Source organism: Rhinolophus ferrumequinum, chromosome 11, assembly GCF_004115265.2.
Source record: "Rhinolophus ferrumequinum isolate MPI-CBG mRhiFer1 chromosome 11, mRhiFer1_v1.p, whole genome shotgun sequence".
Classification (NCBI taxonomy): domain Eukaryota; kingdom Metazoa; phylum Chordata; class Mammalia; order Chiroptera; family Rhinolophidae; genus Rhinolophus; species Rhinolophus ferrumequinum.
The window spans coordinates 20,082,380-20,098,519 of record NC_046294.1 but is presented as its reverse complement, the minus strand read 5'-3'; the positions used below and the strand labels follow the sequence as shown (position 1 = coordinate 20,098,519).

The 16,140-nt window shown below is 35.3% G+C and overlaps 1 pseudogene; it reads left to right on the top strand.

Annotated features, from left to right (window-relative positions):
* Positions 1–15,383, top strand: part of LOC117029655 (KH domain-containing, RNA-binding, signal transduction-associated protein 1-like) — a 28,942-nt pseudogene extending 13,559 nt beyond the window's left edge.
* Positions 15,384–16,140: the final 757 nt, after the last annotated feature.

Here is a 16,140-nt window from a genome sequence, read left to right as displayed (position 1 = left end):
CATGGAAAAATTTCCATTTGTTAGGCTTTTCTTCTCTTCTTAGTCAACAAAATTTTAGCGTAAATATATGGAAGAAACAGTTACAGTAATTATGTTGATATAATCCCACATTAGAAACCTGTATTTATTAATTTATGTAAAAGAGAAAGGTACAGGCCCAAAATGGCATCACTTAAAGCTCCAGATACCAAACCTAGACTTAATATCTAACCTAAATGCAATTTTGATCTTTGCAAGAAATGTAATATTTCAATTTTTTTTTATTTAGGTGTAGTAGGTATGCAATCTTATATTGGTTATATTAGTTTCAGGTGTACAATGTAGTGAGTGATTCAACATTTTTATACTTTACAGTGTGATCACCCCATTAATTCTAGTAATCATCTGTCCTTGTATAAACTTATCACAATATTATTGACTATATTTCTCTTCCCCTTTCACCAGGCCCCTCATCCCAACCCCCTTCTGGTAGCCATCCCTTTGGTCTGTTTCTATGAGTCTGTTTTTGTTCTATTAGGTTGATTTGTTTTGTGTTTTGTGGGATTTTTTTGTTTTGTTTTGTTTTGTTTTAATTCCACATGTGAGTGAAACCATATGGAGTTTGTATTTCTGTCTGAGTTGTTTCACTTAGCATAATACCCTCTAGATACAACCATGTTGTTGCAAAAGGCAAGATTTCATTTTTTTCCTCACTGCATAATTTTCTATTGTGTGTATATCACTTCTACTTTATCCGTCTATGAATAAACACCCAGGGTGCTTCCATATCTTGGCCATTGTAAATAATGCCGCAATCCACACAGGAGTGCAGGTATCTTTTCAAATGATTGATTTTGTTTTCAACCAATCTGGAATTTTCTGGACAATACCAATGAGGTAATCTGTTACAGGGGCCCTCTCCATCCCCCCTAGGCAGAAGAGACAATCCATATGATAAAAACCTTGCCCTACCCTTCCTCCCCAAAACAAGAAGTTCTGTCCTAATATTCGTATTTTCCTTTCTTTTGCTTATAGCTCTATTACCCTACCCTTCTTCCTATGAAAAACTTTCGTTATGTTCAACCCCTCAGAGCCCATTTCTAATTGCTGGATGGCATGCTGCCCATTCATGGATCACTTTATAAAGCCAATTAGATCTTCAAATTGACTCAGTCGAATTTTGTTTTTTAACACTTATAGGAATTATCTGCTTGGCAAATTTAAACAGATTTTCATTAAAGATTATGAGTGGTAGGTAACTCTTAGCTCTCTAATGGTGTGTCTGAAGGAAGAACTAGTATTTTAGTCCAAATTATTTTTTAGAGAATGGGAAAACACTAGAATGTTTTTAAAGTTATTTCTTTCTTATTTATGTTGTAATATAGGCATATAAAAATATTTTCTGACCATTTGGTATTAAATACGGGCTACTGGAATAACTATTTCAAATTTTATTTTATTTTTTTTTTAGTAATTAGGCCAAAAACAAATGTCCCCCAAAAGAGAAGACATACATATTTCTATTTATACATACATATTCACAACTGAATGCTCTACAAATATGTACTCTACAGAGCCAATTAGAGGAAATGTCTTCAGAACGCTACTCAAATTCCTGATGAATATTCCTGATTTGAGTGATAAAATCACTAGCTAAAACAAAAATTAGTAAGTCCAGATTAAAAATAAGTTCATATTGTAAATCTTACTATTCAATCATAATTGTGATTGTTTTTCTTGATATTGTATTCGACTACATTAATTGTGATCTTAAAAAGGAGCAATTAGATTTTACATTTTCTAGTCAAACAAGAAAACATCCTCTATGACAAGTAGAGATATAGTAACCACTCCTCTACTCCCATCCTCTCAAATCAGCTCACACCCTCCACCACAATGAATTTTGTTATTCAACAACAAGTTGCCTCTACTGCACATGAGCCTTACTGTACAGGGAGTGGGGGGTGGGACAGAGAAAGAAAGTGAATATTAGGTGTTACTATCTCATGTATGACTAATGCTGAGAAATTGAACATTCAGAGTTTTTACCACTCTGCCTTTTTACCACCAATGATGTGTTTTATTGTTTCTTATATCAAGTTATTATCAGAAAAATGTAGTTCACTAAAATGTTTATTAAGTAGCATTAAATTTTATTTACTTCCTCTTCATCAGGGCCATGTACAGGTACCAATGTCAGCATTCTTTCAGTAAACCCTCCTCTCTCACTGAAATAATCGTGGATTTAAGAGAATATCTGGATATTGTTTATTAAGACTTTTTGCTTTTGTTAATGTTTGAATTTTTTATGTGAATAAGACAATTCTTTGGCATGGACAAAAAATGAACAGATTTAAATGACAAAATGTTTTCCTGCTAAAGACCATTAATAATAAAGACCATGATAAGAAATCAAATCTTTGCAATTTATAGAATTAGAGATCCATTTTACAAAAATGTAAGTAGTTTGGGAAATTGGTGGTATTGGAACTCTACTTACTTTTTTTTTTCTTTTTGCCCTTCAATGTGTTGCTAAAGAGGCTTTCTATTTCCATAGAAAAACATTTGATATAAGTAAAATGATTTTAATTGCAACAAGACATTTGATTGATTAGACATGTCTGTTTTTAATTGTAATTTCATTTACTTTAGATGCAACATTAGTGTTTCATTTTTATGACAATCTTTTAAACTGTTTTTGTGAAAAGCTAACAGGGGCTTTAATACTAAAATGTGCTTATTATAACCTTATTAGTGACTGTTAAGCGTTTTGTTCAGTTAACTTTAGCTTCAGGGTTTATGTACCATTTATTCATTTGTAAGTCATTAAATCATCATTTATTGATCATATCTTAGACGTTGTACTAGATTAATGAGGATACAATGATAAGAAATTAAAAATAAAATCTGTCATTCATAGTCCTTATTGTCTCATAAAGTAGAGAGATACTTAAACAAACAATTATAAAATAGGATGTGTTCTATAGTAGAATTTGGTATAGGGTATCACGAGAACTTCAAATGAGGGGATTTGATTTTGTTTGGTGTTTGCACTAGCTTGCATCCTGCCCCCTCAGAATTCCCATCCATCTGAAACCTAAGGAAGTGGTCTTCTTTGGAGGAGTCTTTACAAAGGTAATGAGTTCACTTAAAATGAGGTCATACAGGATTAGGAAGAAATCTAAATCCAATAGGACTGATGTCCGTATTATGAAGAGGAAAATTGGGATTGAGAGACACAGAGGGAGAAGATAGGCTTTGAAGAAGGAGGCAGAAATTGGAGGTAGGCTGTCTCAAGTCAAGGAATTCCAGGGGCCACTGAAAACAGACAAGGAAAGATTATTCTCCAGAGTCTTTGGGGGGATCATGGCTTTGCTTACACCTTAATTCCATACTTTTAGCCTCTAGAACTATGAGAGAATAAATTTTGGTTGTGATGTGTCTCCTAGTTTCTGGTCATTTTTACGGTGGCCCTCAGGAACTAATAGATTTTGGTACCAGAAGTTGGGTGGTGGTAAAACAAATACTAAAAATGCAGACATAGTTTTGGAATTGGGTAGTGGGTAGAAATGCTGGAAGAATGTGTAGGTGCATGATTGAAACACCTTAGATTGCCTTGAAAAGACAGTTTATTGAAAGTTGAATGTTAAAGGCAATTCTGACAAGTGATCAAAAGGAAATAAAGAATAAGTTAGAGAAATTTATTGTCTTAAAGAATTTCCTATGTCATCAGCAACAGCATGTGGGTAGAAATATGAACATTAAAGGTGCTTCTAGTAAGGTGTCAGAAAGAAAGAAGAAACTTGTTATTGGACATTAGATGACAATTTATATTTATTACAAAGTGGCAGTAAACTTGGCTGAATTAAGTTTTAGTGTTGTGTGGAAAGTATATCTTGTAACTCATGAACTTAGATATTTAACTAATGAAATTCCCACCAAACTTTTGAATGTATATCCTTGTTTCTCCTTGTGTTTATAGCAAAATGCCAGGGGAAATAAATAAATTGAGAAAGGAACTGTCGAGTAAAAATGAACCTGCACTTGATGATTTGGAAAAAAAAATTCAGTCTATGCAGATATAGTGCTCTGAAAAAAATTCCCGGGTGTGGTTTAATAAACTTTTGCTGAAGATATTATTTGTGTGACACATTGATCCAATCATCCGTCTTAGGAGAAGCCAGCAATAGAATGGGTTATACAGGAAGGATGTGTAGAGAACCTTCTTGTGTAATAGAATGGATTCCCTTGACTTACATGGGAAACTGACAAGGTTTTTAAGAATGTTTCATACACAGAAACACCGCCGGTTTGGTCCGAAAGAGCCAGAGACAGGATAAAATAAAGAGAGCCTGTTGATCTTCTGTGACTGTATAGACAAGAAACAGGTTGATGGAGCTACTCAGATAGCAACATGTGCTATCCTTGAAAAACTTATTTTGATGGAAGAGGTAGAGGCCATGGATGCAAGGCCAGAGGCATGGAATATTTTGACTTCTGTAGGCTCAGAAAATGAGCCGATGATGCCCCCATCCCTCTAGAAGGCAGAGCCTCCATGAACCCAGGGGTGGATGGGACCACAAAGAGTTATTATCAGGCCTTGAAACCTAATGTAATTTACCCTGATGGATGCTTTAGACCAGTAATTCCTTTATTTCCATTTTCTCCCTTTCAGATAGTGAATGTCTATCCTATGCCTGTCCCATTTTTGTACTTTGGAAACAGATACCTTTTTTTCCCTTTTTTGTTTAATTTCACAGGTGCACACAGGGTGAGAATTTTTGCCCCAAGATGTGTCATGCCCAGAATCTCACCCATAGATGGTTTAGATTATTTAGGTGCTGAAATTTGTAGCTTTTTGAGTTATTTAAAGTTAATGCACAAATGGATTAACACTTTTGGGATTTGGATGGGGTGAATCTGTTTTGCATGTGGAATGGATGTGAATTTTTGGTGGCCAGATGGTGGGCTCTACTGGGCTGAATAGCATCCCCTCAAAATTTATGTCCACCCAGAATTTCAGAAAGAGACCTTGTTTGGAAATGAGATCTTTGTAGATTTAATTAGTTAAGTAAAATGAGGTGAAACTGAGTTAAGGTGGAGCCTAAATTTAATATGACTGGTGTCTTAATAAGAAACAAAAGTTTAGAGACAGAGACACAGGGATAAAACAGGCATATAAAGACAGGCAGGCAGTGATCAGAATTACACTGCCGCAAGCTGAAGAAAGCTTGAGACCACCAGAAGTTGGGAGAAGCAAAGAGGGTGTCTTCTTCAAAACTTTTAGAGGGTACATAGAATTGACCACACTTTGATTTTAGACTTATAGCTTCCAGAACTGTGAGATAATAAATTTCTGTTGTTTTAAGCCACTGAGTTTATGGCAATTTATTATAACAGTCCATCAAACTAATGCTATGGAGAATAGATCAGGGAGGGCTTCGCAGAGGAGAGAATTTTTGAATTGGCTTTTAAAAGATAAATATGTATTTTATAAGGAGAAAAGAGTGAGATGTATGAGATAAGAAATAGATGCCCACATCATGAAATAAGAGAGAAGTTTGATTTCTGAGGCAAATGGAGGCTTCAGGAGTTCCACAGGAGTACCATATAAATTGTCAATTGTCAAATTTATGAGATGGAATACCATTGGGGAAAATTTGGTATGAAAAACCTAGCAATATGGGCTTTGCTTTATATACATATCTAAATTTTCTATTATAATGACTATTACTGTTGAATATGATTAGAAAAATGTATTTGCAGTTTTATTGAGGTATAATTGACATATAATAAACTGTACATATTAAGCGTAGAACTTGATGTTTTTTAAACATGTATGTTTCCTTGAAACCATCATCGCCATCAAGATATTTCCATTACCCCTAAATGTTTCATCTTGCCTTTTTGCATTCCATTCTTGCTCAGCACCCTGCTCCAATCCCAGGATGCCATAGGTCTGCTTTCCTTCGCTGTGAGTTTGCCTTGTCTAGAATTTTATATCAAAGAAACCACATATATACTCTTATTTCTTTATTTCACCATAGTCATTTTGCAATTTATCCATGTTGTTCTGCATATAAATAGTTTATTGATTTTATTGCTAAGCAGTAATCCATTATATGAATTAACACAATTTGTTTACCTGTTGATGGAAGCTGTTACTATTTTTGACTATCACAAATAGAATTGGTATAGACATTTGTGTAAAAGTCTTTCTTTGTGCGGGTGTTTTGGGGTTAATTGCACCCCACATATTCATTCATATTCTTAAGACTTAGCTCCCAGTATCTCATATTATGTTTGCAAATAGAATCTTGAAAGAAGTAACTAAGTTAAAATGAAGTGATTTGGTGGCCTTAATCCAATATGACTTGTGTCCTTAAAAGAAAAGGAAATTTGAACATAGTCTGTGCCTTGTATGATGACACAAGAGGAAGATGGCCATCTACAAGCCAAAAAAAGAGGCCTCAAAAGAAACCAATCTTTCCAAAACCTTGATCTCAGTCTTCTCACCTCCAGAACTGTGAGAAAATAAATTTCTATCATTAAAGCCACCCAATCTGTGGTACTTTGTTATGTGGCCTTAGCAAATTAATACAGTGCACATATGTTTTCATTTTCTTATATGATTTCTCGGAGTGTAATGTCTGGGTTGTATTGCAGGTATCTAGTTGAACTTTATAAGAAACTGTCAAACATTTTCTTAATTGGTGATATAATTTAAAGTTCCCACCTGCAGTATATGAGAGTTCCAATTTTTTCATGTTTCACAAAGCGAAGTATGGTCTGTCTTTTTAATTTTAGCCACGTTAGTAGAGGTGTAGTGATATCTTATTATGATATTAATTTACATTTCCCTAGTGGCTAGTGATGTTGAATATCTTTTTTTTATCTTTGATATTTAAAAACAAACTAAAGTAAATTAAATTAAAAAATAAGACTTTCACCTCATTATAAATAGAGAAAAATAAATGTTACTATTTATCATGCCCAGTTATTTATCTTTTAAAAAGTAATGCATTTGTTTTTCTTTGAATACCTCCACTTTTGATCTAAATTGCCCCTAAAGTTCAGGGGTAAGAAAAGTGAAGAGATGAGTGAATATTTTTATAATTGAGGAGTTGCTCTCATTGATATTCACTAAAAGATTATATGCTTAAATTGTTTGAGCTTTTCCTGTTAGACTGTATTTTGGATTACATCTTGATTACATGCTAGATTTAGATGATAGTAGCCCCCCTTTATTCTAGGTTTTGCTTTTTGTGGTTCCAGTTACTGCAGTCAACCATGGTCAAAATTTTTAAATGGAAAATTCCAGAAATAAGCAATTCATAAGTTTTAAATTGTGTATTGTTCTGAGTAGCATGATAAAATCTCATACCATCCTGCTCCATCTCACCTGGATATGAATCATCCCTTTGTCTAGCAAACCCACACTGTATATGTTAGCTGTCCATTAGTCACTTAGTAGCCATCTTGGTTATTAGATTAACTGTCCAGGTATTGCAGTATTCGTGTTCAAATCATCCTTATTTTACTTATTAATGTCCCCAAAGCACAGGGCAATCAGAGTAGTGATGCTGGATATGTCAAAGAGAAGACATCAAGTGTGTGTATATATGTATGTATAGAAAAAGACATTATACATATGTGTGAGTATATATATATATATATATATATATATATATATATATACATATACACGTATATATACAGAGAGAGAGAGAGGGAGAGAGAGAGAGATACTCTACAGTTTCAGGGATCCACTAGAGGTCTTGGAATATATTCTCTGCAGAAAATGGCTGACTTCTGTACATCAAAGAAAATGGAAAATTATCTGACGTATTTTGGTGTCATTGATCTTCCAGGATTAGGCAATGCTACAGCTTCCTGCCATTCTGTACTAACAAACTGTCATTCCCTAGTATTTGAATAGAACCACTAAGTGGCATTAGTTTGGCGTTTTTATTCCATCTATATATTTTATTTAATTTTGATTTACTAATGAATGAGGGACCAAAGTGATAACACTTTGTGGCTAAGTAAGGGAATACTGATAAAGATCCCCTGGTTTCAAATTCCATCTCTACCACTTACTACTGTGTTTCCCCGAAAATAAGACCTAACCGGAAAATAAGCCCTAGCATGATTTTTCAGGATGACATCCCCTGGACATAAGCCCTAATGCGTCTTTTGGAGCAAAACTTAATTAATATACGACGCGGTCTTATTTTCGGGGAAACACAGTAGGTGTATGACTTTAAGCAAGTGGTGTAACTCTTCTTTAAGCAAGTGGTTCTTCAGTTTACTCATTTAAAAAATGGAGATTATAATGGTATCTCCCTTCTGGGATAATTAAGCATATTAAATATAAAATATACATAAGTCACTTAGAATAAATAACATGTACTAAATACATGATCATATGAGGCTTTATTATGGAAAATATATTTAAAGCTTTCAACTTCTGGAGACCATTATAGTATTGAAAAAAATAAGTAGAGTACCTGGTACATGGTATTTACAATCTGTGAGGCACCTCTTTACTTCACTTTTCCATGTCCATTACAATAAACTCCAAGGAGTTTTCAAATTATGTTTCTGTGGCTGGTTATTGAAAATCATATTGATATAAAGAAATGTTGATACAAAGACAGTTGATCTATACTGTTTTCCATTATAAAGGCAACTCATGTTATAATAAAGCAACTTTTGTTATTCTCTTAATATAATTTTAGTTCAGCTATAAGGGTCCACGTGCTAATTTCAAAGTATTTCCTAAAATGTCAGATCAATCAAAATGCCTAGTGTTCTAATCCACTTTTTTAATTCAATATCTATGGATACTGTAAACAAAATTAATAAAAAATCAAGTTTCTCGATTTTTGAAGGAGTTGCAACTTTGCATTTCTCAATTTATGTGCATGTTTAAATGTCAGCCCTACACTATTGAATGAATACACACACTGAAATGAATGATGGTTAATTAAAAGTAACAGGAATGAGAAATTTGAATTTTTACTTTTTTCTTGTTTTTAATGCATGGAAGGCTCTCACCTTTTAATAAGTGGTTGAGACAAATGCTTATTAATGCTGGTTGATGAAGGTATTAAAAGAGAGAATGAATTTTTTTTGCAAAAAATATTTCAGATGGAAATAACTCATGTTATTTCTCCACAGGTAATTTTTACTTACAAAGAGTTCTGCAAAAAATGTATTTTGCCAATTTTAATTATCGGACCATTAAGAAGAATGGTTTTCTTTTGCAGGCAGCTAAGAGAATTTCCAACACTTGAATGTGTTTGGAGAGCCCAAAACGAGTTATTATTTTATTTTTAATTCAAACTTGGCTTAGATTCGGTCCTCTAGGAGATATATTGGAAGACATTTGGTTTTGAAAAATAATAAGAATAACAATATTAAGGGTTTATGTTATGCACTAATTGTTTTTTTTTTCCATCCCCTAATGTCTGAAAATGCCTCTAGTTATTTTTCCAAATGTTTGCAGGTGCCGAAAGTGTCAAATTTGCACCTGCAGATTTACATGAATATGCTTCCAGTAAGCTTCATGCTGAACAGTATATGGTAAATGCAATAAAAACAGATGGACGTAGGGGCAGCTGGAGTCTGAGAAGAAAAATGAAAATAACACAAAAAGCAACAGCACCAAAAACCTGGCAAATATATCAATGTAGTTTCCATCTTTCATTAGATTAGGGAGTACAGTAGGTATTTTCAGCATAAAATTACCCGCAGTTGAATTACAATGAGGAGAGAAATTAGCACTGTCTCCTCAAATCAATAATACAACTAAAGTAACAGAATAATGGTATGTAATCCCAAGTGCCTCTGTAATAAACTAGGCACAAGTCTCCCAGGGTCAGCCCTTGAACTCCACCATCAGTCTTGGTTTCTCTAAATCCATTATGTGTTGTATCCTTTCATTAAGTTCTATGGATTCTTTCTTCAACTTGATTCTTTAATTATAGAAGTATCCCATTCTCTTAGCCAACAATTATCCTCCTCTTTATTTCAATCTTGGGTTATTGAAAATACTTCCTGCTACCAAGACAGGATGGTATAAGGCACACCATGCATGATTTTAAAAAATACATAAGGTATGAAAAAAATATGGTGGGTGTTTAAATAAAAAAAATATTATAGTAAAAGATACATTGCAATTAAATCCATCTGAAAATACTCCCCCTCACTTCAAACACATTTATCCATCATTCTTGACACTTTCTGAAGCAGTTCTGGAAGTCCTCTTTCGTGAGTGTCTTTAGTTGTCTTGTAGTTCTGATTATAACTCTATCACTTACTTCTTTAACCCTTCCAAACCTTAGCTACCTGATATAAAAATATAAGACCAATAACTCCTTCCTCCTAGAACTGTAGAAGAATCAAAGGGATAAGACTAGTGGTGTTTATGTTGTATAGCTAGTGATACATTAAATTATGAGTCAGAGAAAAAATATTTTATGTAAAATAACCCAGTATAGAACTTGGTACTCTATAAACATTCATTCCTATTTCTGACTGAAGCCCAAGGTTGATTTCACACAAAAAATATTCTACACCTTAATTCCTTTGAGGGTTAAAAAATAGCCAAATGTATTATATTTAATATTGGTTGGGGCCATAACAAGAGAAGTTTTAGTCATCTTCCACTGCCTCTCCAAAGCCATTTTCCATAATTCTATAAACTTCTGTCGGCCCTGAAATAGGAAGTGAAACTGTCATGTCCAGTTAGGAGGATATTATCATGGTTCAGATAATAGATAATGATAGTTTGAACTAAAAATGGATATGCTCAAGAATGATCAAAATTTAGATATTTCAAACATTGAAAGAAGAATCCATGCTGTTTGAGAAGATATTCAATGGCAAGGGGAAAGTGACAGACTCGGAAGACTCAAAGATGATTTCTAAAATTCTTGTTTGAGGAACAGAATAAAAAGCCAAGTGCGTTAGGAGTTTGAAAAACCTAGAAGGACGAATTTAGGGAATAGAGACATATAAAATATGGGAGGCAATAGTAGATATAATAATGTTTTTCATCTGTAATGACATTATTTTAAATAGATTTTATTTCATTCTTAATATATCTAGACTTTTTTGGATTTTAATTAGGATGGAGGTCTTTTATTTTAATATTAAAAACTCATCACTTTTTTATGTTGCACAAAAAACTGATTTTAAACACAAATATAAAGATAGGCTGAATATAATAATAAAAAATACACAATGAAAACACTAATCAAGTGAAATATTGAGGGACTATATAATAATAGACAAGTTAAACTTCAGAATGATGAACATTACTAGGAGGGAAAATAATATTTCACATTGATAAAAGGTCCAGTTCACCACAAAGGCATAACTATCCTAAATGTGTATAAGCTTAGTAACAGTGTTTAAATATATATGAGCATGAAGCAAAAACCAATATAACTTGAAAGAAGAAATAGAAAATTCACAATTCTAGTATGAAATCTCATCACTTCTTTTCAATAATTGAAAGAACAAGTATGTTAGTAATCAATAATCATGTAGTACCCTTGAAAAAACAGCACTAGCAAGAAATTTGACATAATTGATGTTTATAGAACCCTCTAACTGACTATCAAAGTATACACACCCTTGTCTAGTGCCCCTGGGACATTCACCAAAATAGACAATATTGTGGGCCATACAAGTAAATCCTAATAAATTTTAAAGGAGTGGAACCACAGAGATTATGTTCTCTGACAACAATGGAATCATATCATAAATCAATAGCAGAAAAGATGGCTGAGGGAGTGTTTGTTAGGTTTTTCCACTGAAAAAATTTTCCCCTCCTCCCCTTTCTATATTACTCTTTGGAATGAAGTCACTGTGTGCAACCCACATTAAGGACTGGGGAATTCTTCTTGAGCCCCTTGAGAGTAAAGTATCTATATAAATATTTTGGAATTCTACTCCACAGGAAATATGTCTCTTCTGTTCTCATGCTATGACCTGAATATTTGAGTCATCCCCCCGAAATTCATATTTTGAAATCTTTTTTTTAATTCAAGTTTATCGGGGTGACAATTGTTAGTAAAGTTACATAAGTTTCAAGTGTATAAATCTGTAATACATCATCTATATATCACTTTGTATGTTCACCACCCAGAGTCAGTTTTCCTTCCATCACCATATATTTGATCCCCTTTACCCACATCTACCACCCGCCTCCCTCCTTACCTTCTGGTAACCATTAAACTATTGACTGTGTCTATGACTTTTTGTTTCTTTGTTTGTTTATCTTGTTCCTTTGTTGATTTCAGTTGTATATCCCATATATCAGTGAAATCATATGGTTCTTGACTTTTTTTCTCAGACTTATTTCACTTAGCATGATTATCTCAAGATCCATTCATGTGGTCACATATGGCACTATTTCAACTTTTCTTATGGCAGAGTAGTATTCCATTGTGTGTGTTTGTGTGTGTGTGTGTGTGTGTGTGTGTGTGTGTGGTGTATATATATGTATATCACATCTTATGTCCAGTGTGATGGTATTAGGAGTTGGGGACTTTGGAAAGTGATTAGGTTATAATAATGGAACTCTTGTGAATCAGATTAGTGTTCTTATAAAAAAGACCCCATAGAGATCCCTAGCCCCTTCTACCATGTGAAGACACAATGGAAAAAATAGACCTCTGTGAAGCAAGGAAGTCCTCACCAAACACCAAACCTGCAGCCTCCAGAACTGTGGGAAATAAATGTTTGTTATTCATAAGCCATCAGCTTATGGTATTTTTGTTGTAGCATTTTGAATGGACTAAGATATCCCATTTAGTTATTTATGTATTTAATCACTTATTTATACCTGTAGACTCATGGATATTAATTTTAAATTCAGTGTGACCATCCAACACAATGCTGTTTATTTGGTTGGTCAAACTGTCCCTGCTGCAGTCTTTGGGACCTCTTTCAATTAATTGGCTCCTAAGTCCTTTGAACATATACTCTTAGTAGTGTGTTTTTGTTGTTTTTGAGTCCTTTCTTACTTTCTGGCACTAAAAGATGCCCCAGGCTTAGTTTGTATATTCTCTATCCTAGCCTAGCATCAGCTATTTCTTCAAGGAACTGTGTTTCTTTTATTGGAGAACGATATTAGAAACAAAGATCCGGGCACTAGTTGTATTCATTGCTACAGAGATGCTGTTGCTTCTGTATCCTCTCAGCTGCCAGAGCAAGATATATGTGTCTTTGCAACTTTTAATTAACAGAAATTTGTACTTTTAATTGTTTAAATTTCAGTTTTTTAAATGTTTTGTTTAATAAGTCGTTCATCACTGCAAATTCATGGATATTTACATTATGATTATTTTAAAAACTATATTGTTTTATTTTCCACCCATATTTACATTTTGATTTTCAATCTTCCTGAGTTTATTATCTGTGCATGACATGATATGTGCATCAAACTTTATTTTTTCCATGGATATCTAATTGACCTAGAACAATTTATTAAAAAGACTATCCTTTTTTCCATCAAAAAAAAATTGCAATAGGTTTGTATCGAAATGTAAAAAGAACTATTGCAAAGCAGTAAGACTAAGGAACAATCTTAATCTTAATTTATTGTCCCTAATATAAGATTAGATTAGGGACAATGACCTGAAAGAAGTCTGGTGACAAAACTTGAATCGCAGTTAACAAATTAGGACACCAAGTCATGAAATAAATATATGATAACATCCTCTATTTCATTAGCTGTCAATTAAAAGAAACTTCAAACCACAATGAGATCCCATTTTATAACCATCAGAATGTTTGAGACTGAGAACATGTGGTGGTGAAATAATGGAGCAAAAGGAATCCTCATTTACTACTGTCGATGCCGTTTATTGGGCAACACCTTTGAAAACCTGTTAGCATTACCTAGTAAAGTCGAACATATTCAGGTATCTACCAGTAGAAATGAGTGCACCTGTAACCAAAGACATGTACAGGATGGTCATAGCAAGTTTACCAGTCCCATGGGAAACAAAATAAGCATATATTAAGAGTAGCCTGGCTCTTTTGCTGGGTCACTCCTGTTGGCTTCTGTTGCAGTTTTTCCAGCTGCCCCACCCCCGCCAAACTCTTCTCTGGCCTTTGCAGCTTCCTGGGTCGCATCCTCCCCAGTGCAGTGCAGGGAGGACCCCACCGCACGCAGGAGCGGGTCCTCTGGCCACAGCAGCTCCGTGGACCCTCAGGTGCCATCCCTCAGTACATCAGGGGCCATCTCCGCAGCCACGGTCCCCCACAGGTCCCAGAGGGGCGGGGAGTGAGGGGTTCCTGGGGGGCTGCTGGGGCCTTGCTCGCCGTGTAGCCACCACCGCTGATGGCCTGACACCCTTGGCCATCGGGTCCGGACACGACCATGGGCAGTCCAGCTGCGCCCTTTTGCTGACCCCCTCAGCCACTGCCTCAGTCAAGATGGAGCCGGAGAACAAGTACCTGCCACCACTTGTGGCAGAGAAGGAGTCCCTTGACCCGGTCCTTCCCTCAGGCCATGAAGTTGCTAGTGGCACACATTGAGAAGCTTCGGAAAGGGCTTTCAAAAAGGATTATGAGGAGAATTACTTGGATTTATTTTCTCAAAAGGCTTCAAGAAGAGGCGTATATATAGGTCTCTGTGTTGGGAAAGGGCTCAATGAGAGACAAAGCCAAGAAGCAAGAGATGCGCAAAGGTGAAGGCCCCAAATATGCCCACTTTGATATAAATCTGCATGCCTTCATTGAGATCTTTGGACACCCATGTAAGGCTTATGCTCTTATGACCACGCTATGAAGGAAGTCAGGAAGTTTCTAGTACCAGATATGATGGGTGATACCTGCCAGAAGGAGTTTCTGGAGCTCTCCTACTTGAATCGACGGGAGCCCTCTCGTGGACGTGGGGTGCCAGTGAGAGACCGGGGAGCTGCACCTCCTCCTCTGTCTGTTCATAGGGGCTGTGGTGTTGCACCACCTGGGGGCGGGGGTTTGAGGGGGGCCGGGCTTTGGTGCGTGGTAGACCAGTGAGAGGAGCCTTCACTACAGGTACAACTGTGACTGGAGGAGTGCCACCCCCACCTGCTGTGAGGGTGCTGCAATAGCAAGAGCATGGACAGCAGGCATCCAGAGAATTCCTTTGCCTCCACCCCTTGCACCAGAAACATATGAAGAATATGGATATGATGATACATATGCAGAACAGAGTTATGAAGGCTATTACAGCTAGAGCCAAGGGGACTCAGAATATTAGGAGTATGGACATGGGGAGGCTCAAGATTCTTATTAAGCATATGGCCAAGACACTGGAATGAGACAGGCCATCGCTGAATGCCCCTCCTACTAGGCTGGTGAAAAGAGCATGCAGAGAGCACCCATGCCGATGTTATTAAAAACAAACATGAGGGGAAAATATCCGTTATGAGCAAAGTTGTTACAGATTTCTTGTACCTCCCAGGATTCCTGTTGCTTTACCCACATCAGACAAGTAATTGAGTGTTTTTCTTCCTGGTCCCCTTCTCCCTACTTTACTCCATTCTTAACTCTGCATTCTGGCTTCTGCAAGTAGTATTCAAAAGGAGTAACAATAGATTTAGGAATATCAAATTATTTATTTTAGTGTATAGATGCTTGTTCTTTGTTGTTTAAATATAAACAGAAATGTACCTTTTATAATTAAAAAAAAATGTTGAGAAAAATACTGTTAGTTTCAAAAGTGACGTTGCTTCCTTAAAGATTCTGAAGTTAAGGCTTCTTAACATTGTCTTAGTTTTGATATGAGGCATCCTGTAAAGTTTAGTTGCATAATCGCAAACTAGGCTACAATGCAAAATTCAGGACTGTTTAAGATCTAGAATCATAAATGTTAATGGCAATCGGTACCACCATGTAAAAGTGAGCTCATATATCTCTAAAAATGTTTCTTTTAAAAGCACATGGAAGTTGAATAGTATGGTTAAATTTCAATATGAATGATCCTCATGAATTAAATAGTTGATGCAATTTTTAATGTTAATTTATTGAAACAACAACAACAAAATTAGGTTTGTAAAACTGACTTTTTCATTATATGGGTTTTGAAATCTAGCCCCAGACATACAGGTTTTGAAGAGGTCAATTGGGGTAGAGGGTCTGGCCACCTGAACTGAA